The 7,503-nt window shown below is 53.0% G+C and overlaps 1 protein-coding gene across 1 annotated transcript in view; it reads right to left on the bottom strand.

Annotated features, from left to right (window-relative positions):
- LOC123354843 (histone H4 transcription factor) overlaps positions 1-2,211 on the bottom strand; it is a 45,529-nt gene extending 43,318 nt beyond the window's left edge. The window contains exon 1 of the mRNA XM_044997182.1: positions 2,194-2,211. The gene's annotated coding sequence lies outside the window, so the exon portion shown is untranslated. The remainder of the gene's footprint in view (positions 1-2,193) is intronic.
- Positions 2,212-7,503: the final 5,292 nt, after the last annotated feature.

The following is a 7,503-nucleotide window of genomic DNA, read 5'->3' as shown; positions in this document are numbered from 1 at the left end:
ACGTGGCAGCAATGCCAAAGGGTCCAAGACGGAACTGGGGATTTGACCCACACAGTCAGTGACCATTTCAGCGGCTTATTAGAAATCAGTTATGAGCACAGCTCTGGCTGCTCTCACATTTCAATCAGGCTCTGAGAAATCGTGGCCCCTAAAGGAGTATAGAGCATTCTCAAGGATTTCTCCAAACCTCCTAAGGTCTCTTCGCTGACTGACCACAGGAACAGAGACACCTCTGCCTTTTACAATTTGCTGCACCACCACAAATGGCTAGTTTAAAAATCCAAAGACTCTGGTACTGTGTTCCAGTGCTGGGTCAGACCAAAGGTCCATCCAGCCCAGTATCCTGTCTTCTGACAGTGGCCAATGCCAGGTGCCCCGGAGGGAATGAACAGAACAGGTAATGATCAAGTGATCCATCCCCTGTTGCCTATTCCCAGCTTCTGGCAAACAGAGGCTAGGGACACCATCCCTGCCCTTCCTGGCTAATAGCCATTGGGAACTAAAATAAACCCTTAAGGGAGCCCAGACTCAAGAATGTGGATATTACTCTGATTACTGGGAGCTGTAGGGCACTGCCCTCCTTTAACATCTGGCCCCAATTACACATGTGGAGCATGTTAGTGTCCCCAATAATTAGCTATTTTGAAATGCTCAGTAGCTCTGTCAGGTTTCTACTCAAGCTACACACGACAACCCAGAATGCAAACTGGTGACCAGTCACCATCATGCCCAGCAATGCCCCTAACGCATGAGAGTTTATTAGGTACCCCTCTGCAGCCTTTCGGTGCCCCTATGAAAAGAAAGGGTCAACTGGAGCATCTTTCTTGGTACCATTCATTATTTTTAAGATTGGCTTGTTGTCATGGCAAAAAAAAAAAAAGGAAAAGTCACAAATTTAGATGGGGAAACGTGGGGGGTGTCTTGCTATGTGGAAGAAACTACCCTTTTATTTGCAGCAAGTATTTAAACCCGTCTAATAATAAAACTCTATGTTTTAAAAAAATCTCTGCTTAGAGCCAAGTCTTTCCTGGGTGAAAGCCCTCCAGGCTGTGATGCGGTTCATTGCCCTTCTCCAGGTAGGTCCTATCTCTGACCTTCCTTTGAGCGAAGGCTTGTTTTTGTCCCCGCTGTCACACCAGTGACTCTGCCCAGTGGGAGTATCCCTTACACCACTTACACCAGGACAAGTTTGGGCAGAGGTCCCCGGCCCAGGTGGCACCCAGCTGTCCGGGCTCGGCCTGAAGGCGGCGCTCTTTGTTCCAGGGCCAGAAGCTCGCACGTGGCTGGCGAAGTTTTATTTTACAAGCGGCCTCGGGCCTGGCCCGCCCTTCCCTTCCCCTGCAGCCGGGTGGGGCCGCCCTGGCCCCCAGCTTTAGTGGCTCAAATTCCCTCCTGGAACTTCCTGATTCTCCAGCCCTGTTCAGACCTGTTTGGAAACAACCCCCCGAGGCTTTGGTGGCGTGTAAACTCCCCGCCCTGCCCCCTCGGCTCCATTCGCCTCCGGGTTACTTTGGGCTGGTGCCACTTTTCTCCTGGCCGGGCTCCTCTACTCCCGCGAGTCGGGGAGGGAGCGCCGCGCCCGCCCGCCTCCCCGCCCCAGTGAAACGGGCTGGGCAGCTGGGCTAACGCGCGGCAGGTTCCCACGAGCCCAGGGCGCAGATTCTGCTCACCCCGCGGGTCACTCAGCCGGTGCAGCCTCCGGTGCGAGCGGGGGAGAAAGCGGTGCCCCCCCCGGGCTTGGGGGAACGCCTCGCACCGCCGAAGCCCCCAGCTAATGGGCCACGGGGGGGTGGTTTTGCCTCCCTGCCGTGCAATTGACTAGCTCCTGCTCCAGCCATTTTATCACCTCCCATAAAAACCTGGGTCAATTTCCCGTGCGAGGCAAGCGAACAAAAGCCGGGCCCAGCAGCTGGGCCCCTTGCCACGAGCCTTGAGTTGTAAAAGGCGGCTACGTGCCGGGGGGGCGGGAGGGGAAGGTGGCCCGTCGCTAGCCAGCTGCAGGGGCTGTGCCAGCGCTGATTACAAGGCGCCACCCGGAACGTGGGAAATCGCCAGGGATTTGGCTCCTGGCCACGGAGGGGGCTGGTGGAAATATGGCAACAAAAGCAGCCTTCGCATCCCGCCAGCACCGAGCTGCCCCTGAAACCCTGTCACCCAGCTTCCAGCCACGCGCATCCCAGCGCCTTCACTTACCAGCAGCCAGGATGTGCCATCAGTTCTCACATCCGCCTGGAGGGCAGCACCGGCTGACCCTGGCACACACTGTGGAACTGCCAGTGCCTGCGAGGTACACTCCAGCCAATATATTACCTCGCCTTGCTCCTTAAAGTATGTGCCCGTGTTTCAAATCAATACACATCGAACTTCCAGGTTGCTAAATCGCTATATTCGCCACCTGTTTTGGCTGCCAGGCGAAATAATCAGTGTTTGTATTTGATGTAGCGATGTGCTGTTTCAAAGGAATTAAAAATGACACCAAGGTGGCTTTGCACCCCTCTTACCTGCGTCTGAAAAATCACCCGGTGATGCTACATTAGCAGCAACCACCTTAAATGCGTCGAAAAGAAAAGGAGGCACAGACCCTCTTTTACACGGCTCACTCCATTAAGTTTTAAAAGGATAGTGAGTATTTGATCAGCTGCCCTTGCACGGAAATCAGATAATAGGCGTGTTGAACAGTGGAAGCCATTCTAAATCTGGACTCAAAGGCTCAAATCCTCAAAGAAATCAATAGAAATTAGGAGCCTAAATATCTTTGAGGATCTGGGCCATACAAAGTAACACCCAAAACATTTGGTCTTCCTTGTTAGGATAAAGTCCTTTTTTCTTAAGACTCATAAACCAATTAGTATTTGATCTTGGCCGCTTTCATGAGCAGTTGCCTACATTTTCCAGTTGCAGAAAGTAAATCTAACTACAGACTTATTGGAGCATTTTCCAAGGTAAACCCCCTTGGAAGATAAACAGGATTCTCCCATGCCTCTAGCTATCTACAATGTATATCTCAAGCCAAGTAGAAGCCAATGTCACAGCTGGAGGAAAAGAGATTTCCTAATTTTTAAAACTAAGTCCCATTAGTGGAAATCTGCCCATTTCTGCAGGAGGATTTATACTGGATATGAAAACAGATCTAATTCAGGTGGTATCTAGTATTCCTTTCACAAAATCTCCAGCTTCAAGTTGTGTCTTAAAGCAGAGCATGTTGTTGTTGTTTTATTCACCAACAGCGAAATTGGTGAGTGTATATTATGCTGAAAAGCAGATACAAAACAGAATTATTACTATGGGGGCATTATGAGAGGAGGTCTGTTTTATACTTATAACGAAGTTAGGGGCTTTCTCTCCTGATATTCTGCTCCAGTATTTGCCCCCAACAAAAGCAATCACTTTTTGCATGAAAATGTTCCAGGGCTGGAATAAGGACATTTCTGAGACCACCTCGGTGCCACTCCCTAACACAAATCAAGTATATTTGTTGAACTTAAGAAGAAAAAGAGTAACAATAGCTAAATTAAACTTCTGGTAGATGATTAACAGCCTACCCTGCTTTCTGCATCAAGCAGCTATTCCTGGTGGAGGGTATTAACTGCAGGGCATAGGGAATGTTTACATACAGTGTAAAAAAATTGGGATTCTATAGTGATTGTCCAACGTTGGCCCAAAACATGTCAAGCTACCCTTGCTAGAGCTCAATCGGCTGTCTATGCAAGGATCCCCACACAGGTCAATTTGGGGGGATCTAATCTCAAAGAGGCTACTTTATGGAATAGGTGTGAAGACCATGAACGGGGGAAAATACAAATAAAATCCAACGAAGGGCACACACGGGGGATGAGGGAGGGGAACAGAATGAAATAAAAGCCCACTTTGGTCAGTGACAGCTACCCTGGTGCCCCAGACAGAGTCTCTATTGTGCCACGCCCACCAACTGCCATTTTGCTCCAAAAATCCTCAAATTTACCCTTTAAATGTGAAAAATTGTGCAAAAATCACCCTGCGCCCTTGCAGCAAGTCCTTTGCAGCTAGCAAGTGAAATATGAGAGAACTGGGGCCAAGTGTGTGTATCTGAGATGAAAATACTGACCAGGTTTCGGGGCATCTGCTTTGTTTGTGGAAAGGTGAATAAAATGTTCAAAATGTCCCAAAAGCAAGGAGTGGGGAAGGCCCCCCCACCAAATCTTATTCCCCAGGACCCTCTGCTACATGGGGATGTGCTGGGTTTCACAAAAAGATAGCCCATTTTGTTAAGCCTTTGAATATTCAAATTGAAAGTATCGCGCAATCATTGATTGTCAAATCATTGGTTTCTAGAGGTTTTAAATACTTGGCATTAGGGGAGAAAAACTCAAACTTATATCTGTAGGTATAAAACATTAATATTGTTGGTCTCCACCTGGAATTTTCACAATGGTCTTGGGGATTCTTTTTTTACATTTTAAAATTATTGTTTTTGTTCCCTTTCCCCCAGCATCTAGGAGCCCAGGTGATTGATTCTTCTGCTGCAACATCAGCTGTTATAAAAGTTGCTTCTTCTTTCAGGTCAGAATGTCCGGTAAGTTCAGTTTAAACCTTTTCTTCATGAATTTGGGGGATGTTTAAATTATCCTCCATTTTTGGTCATTTTACCTTCAAAATGGGGAGGGGGGAGAGAAAGGGAAAAGTTAGTATTTGTATAATGCAAAGTGCAACCAAATCAGTGTTTTTAAGTGGATAGAAGGGAAACTGATCATATGCAATACACATTATATGTAGAATAATACACACACCCAGCTCGAGATACAGGGGGAAAGCAAACGTGTTTTGTGCACAGGAATGCAGGGGCTCTAAATAACCATTGTTAAAGTATTTCAGCCTTTTAAAAAAATGCTGCTAATCCCTAACGTGCTTTGCAAATTCGGTGCTTTTAGCCAGTGCTCCGGGGAGCGCTCGCGCTCAGGGGCTGCAGATTTCAGGGTCAACCTGCCCCATCGCGGGTGCAATTTAAGACTTCAGGCAACGTAACTCGGCGCTCCCAGGTGATTAGTTGTGGCTTTTAATATTCAGGGACGATCTGACCCGAGTGGGACTCGGAAGGCCCCGGAGGAGATGCTGCACACGCAAGGAGAGATCACCCCTTTAGGGCTGCTGAAAAGGGGAAACGTGCCTCCTACACTAGATCCACAATTGGGGGATCCCCCCCCCAGTGACCTGGTGCCACGTCCGCTGTGACCAGAAGTGGCGCTGCCGGGCAGCAAACTCCCCGCGGGCCATGAGGGTGTCAGGTGGGGCGGATTCCCCCCAGCTCCAGCCCCCTCCCCCGCGCAATCCCCAAGCCCCCTCCCCAGATATCTGCGCCGAGCTCACGCTGGCTCACGCCCCGGAGAGGCCAGCAGCTGCGTTATGGGGGGTGGGGGCACCTGGGGAAACAGCCTCAGATCGACGGGGGCTCATCCTGGGGAGATGGGGGGCAGCCCGGCCCCAGGGAGGTCCCAGGCTGATGAGGGGTGGGGGGCAACCCCCGTGTTCGCCTCCGGCAGGTGTGGGGCCGGGCTCCCGCGCCAGGCTGCGGGGGGATTAGGGGTCCGTGCGGCACAGGGCGTGGGGCAGCCAGGCCGGGAATGCTGCGCGGGGCGCACGGGACACAGAACCGCGCAGCGGCCCCCTCCCGGCCCGGGCGGTGGTGGGCGCAGGGGGCCGGTGCCCCGGCGCAAAGGAGGCGGAACCGGGCAGCCCGGGGGCGCGCAATGGGGCGGGGAGCCCGGGGGTGCGGGACCTGCCCCAGTCCCCAATCAGAGCTACTCACAGAGCCGGGCTTCCCCGGCCAAGGTGCGGGGGGGGGGGGATCCCAGACCCCGAGCCGGGACCCGCCGCCGGAAGGAAGGTGCCCGGCTGCGCCGCGGCGGCCTCCAGCTCCGCGCCGCGCCCGGGAGTGGAGCTGGCTGGGGGCCGCAGGCAGCTGCGCACGGGGCCCTGCGCATCCCAGCCCCGGCGCGCCCCCCTGCAGCTCCCCGCTGGGCTCGAGCGCCCACCCCGGGGCGCCCTGCGCGGCCGCTTGCCGCCCCCATCTCCCCGGGGCGCCCTGCCTGCGGGGCTCCTTGCGCACCTCACCCCGGCCGCCGCCTGGGAGGAATTTGGGGTCCTCGGGCGACCCCCCGAGCCCGGCCGGGTACAGCCACGGGACCCGGCTCGCTTGCCGGAGGTGGCCGAGCCAGCCCTGCGGCGGAGGGGGCCTGCAACGCCCCCGTCCCATGCCTCCCACATTGAACCCCAGCTCAGCGCTCAGCCCCGGGAGCCAGGGGAAGGGCCGGCCTGGCTTGAGTCTCGGACAGGCTCTGCCTCCTCCCGGCCAAGGGATGCTGAGCTCTGCCAGGAAGGTTAAATGAAGCAGGTGCAGACCGCAGGCAGCGTGGAGTGAGGGGTCAGTCCCGGGCTGCTGACATGGGGACCTGTCACATCTCCACTTAGCCCAGGCGGGACCCCGCCTCTCTGTTGGCATGACCCAGAGCCGGCTGAAGTGGGTTTTGGCCCAGGCCATGTCACTACTGTTCTTTGCCACAGGTTGATGGGAATAGTCCCTATCTTTTTAGTTAGACTGGTCAGTGGAGGACCCTGATCCAGAAAACCTTTGTGCGGGTGGATAATTGTACTGTCTATGCTGGGAAGATGCAACATCCAAAAACATGGTAACGATCATGATGTTAAATATGTTTTTGACTTTAGTGTGGACAAGGCCAGTCGTGTTAGCTGGTTGTCTGGGAGTAACCACAACGTGTTAAACAGGGCAGGCTCCAACTCTCCCAGCTGCCGTCTTGTTTAACACATTTCCTAAGGTGATACATTTTCCCAGTGTAGATAAGGCTAAGGAGATGTTTGCATGCATAAATCAAAGCACGTTTGCTGGATCAGGGCCGGAGATGTCAGCCCTCCCAACAGGAGAGGTTTGTAGCAGAGGGTTCCTGTTATATGTTTCTCACCCTCAGATTCAAGGAAACATCCTTTGCCGTTTTCAAAAATAAAACGGAACGAGCGGGATAAATAATCCCCCCGAGAGCTGAGTTTGCAGCTCAGTAGAACCCCTTCCTCTGGATTCCACACTGACTGGCCTGTGGTCTGCCATGAGGGGCCAGGACAGTTAACCCCAGGCACCGCATTCGAGACAATGTGACTGTGTATGGCAGGCTGTCATTAAAGAGGCCCGTGGCACTGAGAAGAGACACTATCTGCACTAGGATAGGGACGGGCTCCACTGTCAATCTAGCACCCCTGGCAGAGCAGGAGTGAAAGGTGGCACGTGCCAGTGGTGGATCAACGTATACACTCTGCCTATGTCACAGCAAAGGAGAGGCTGAAAGTTGTTGTTAGGGGATCAAACGGGCAGTAGATGGGTATATTATAAATACTTGTGCATAGCTAGGTAATTGCTCCCCATGGGATTGTTCTATTACCCCTCCAAGCAAGGACCAGGTAACATTGCAGGGTCTCCAAAGGCAGAATATTAGCTGTGAACCTGATCCTGCAGGCCCT

Source organism: Mauremys mutica, chromosome 22 (assembly GCF_020497125.1).
Source record: "Mauremys mutica isolate MM-2020 ecotype Southern chromosome 22, ASM2049712v1, whole genome shotgun sequence".
Lineage (NCBI taxonomy): Eukaryota > Metazoa > Chordata > Testudines > Geoemydidae > Mauremys > Mauremys mutica.
The sequence above is the reverse complement of the archived record's forward strand: the minus strand, read 5'-3'. Positions and strand labels throughout refer to the sequence as shown.